The following is a 996-nucleotide window of genomic DNA, read 5'->3' as shown; positions in this document are numbered from 1 at the left end:
ATGGGATCCGGTGCTTTAGTGCTGGTATGATCGCATCCGACATGTTTCCCCGTCTTCGTCCCTTATGCTTGCCACTCCCAGGTCCGCTCCAAAGACGATTCTACATTCTCACTACCATTACAACCGTTCCCTAACAATGGATAATGTCCTATACTACTTACTCCCCCGCTCAATCACGGAGACGAGTTTTCCACGGTTTCCACCCCTCCCTCCATACCGCAGCAACACGAGTTTTTTCCACCCCTTTCAGAAAGCGCTCTTCGCGCCACAAAGCCGCCCCAAGACGCGCGAGCAATGAGCATCGAGCTTAAACATATCGCAAACGTCAAAAATAATATAACGGGATTAATATATATCGCGCACGTGCGATATGTTTGTCACAAGGCGCAAAAAATAATTATAAAAGGAATGCAACACGAGGACTTCCTAGGAGGTCACCCATCCTAGTACTACTCTCGCCCAAGCACGCTTAACTTCGGAGTTCTGATGAGATCCGGTGCTTTAGTGCTGGTATGATCGCATCCGACATGTTTCCCCGTCTTCGTCCCTTATGCTTGCCACTCCCAGGTCCGCTCCAAAGACGATTCTACATTCTCACTACCATTACAACTGTTCCCTAACAATGGATAATGTCCTATACTACTTACTCCCCCGCTCAATCACGGAGACGAGTTTTCCACGGTTTCCACCCCTCCCTCCATACCGCAGCAACACGAGTTTTTTCCACCCCTTTCAGAAAGCGCTCTTCGCGCCACAAAGCCGCCCCAAGACGCGCGAGCAATGAGCATCGAGCTTAAACATATCGCAAACGTCAAAAATAATATAACGGGATTAATATATATCGCGCACGTGCGATATGTTTGTCACAAGGCGCAAAAAATAATTATAAAAGGAATGCAACACGAGGACTTCCCAGGAGGTCACCCATCCTAGTACTACTCTCGCCCAAGCACGCTTAACTTCGGAGTTCTGATGGAATCCGGTGCTTTAGTGCTG

General features: G+C 48.5%; 1 non-coding gene and 1 pseudogene across 1 annotated transcript; both read right to left on the bottom strand.

The window, feature by feature from the left end:
• Positions 1–405: 405 nt before the first annotated feature.
• On the bottom strand, positions 406–524 carry LOC119344101. The gene has a single exon (XR_005166457.1). It is a non-coding gene; the product is annotated as a 5S ribosomal RNA (ribosomal RNA).
• A 367-nt stretch (positions 525–891) lies between these two features.
• On the bottom strand, positions 892–996 carry LOC119344102 (annotated as a pseudogene; the record flags this gene model as incomplete).

Source organism: Triticum dicoccoides, unplaced genomic scaffold, assembly GCF_002162155.2.
Source record: "Triticum dicoccoides isolate Atlit2015 ecotype Zavitan unplaced genomic scaffold, WEW_v2.0 scaffold153992, whole genome shotgun sequence".
In the NCBI taxonomy this organism is placed as follows: domain Eukaryota; kingdom Viridiplantae; phylum Streptophyta; class Magnoliopsida; order Poales; family Poaceae; genus Triticum; species Triticum dicoccoides.
This window is presented reverse-complemented; position numbering and strand designations above follow the sequence as displayed.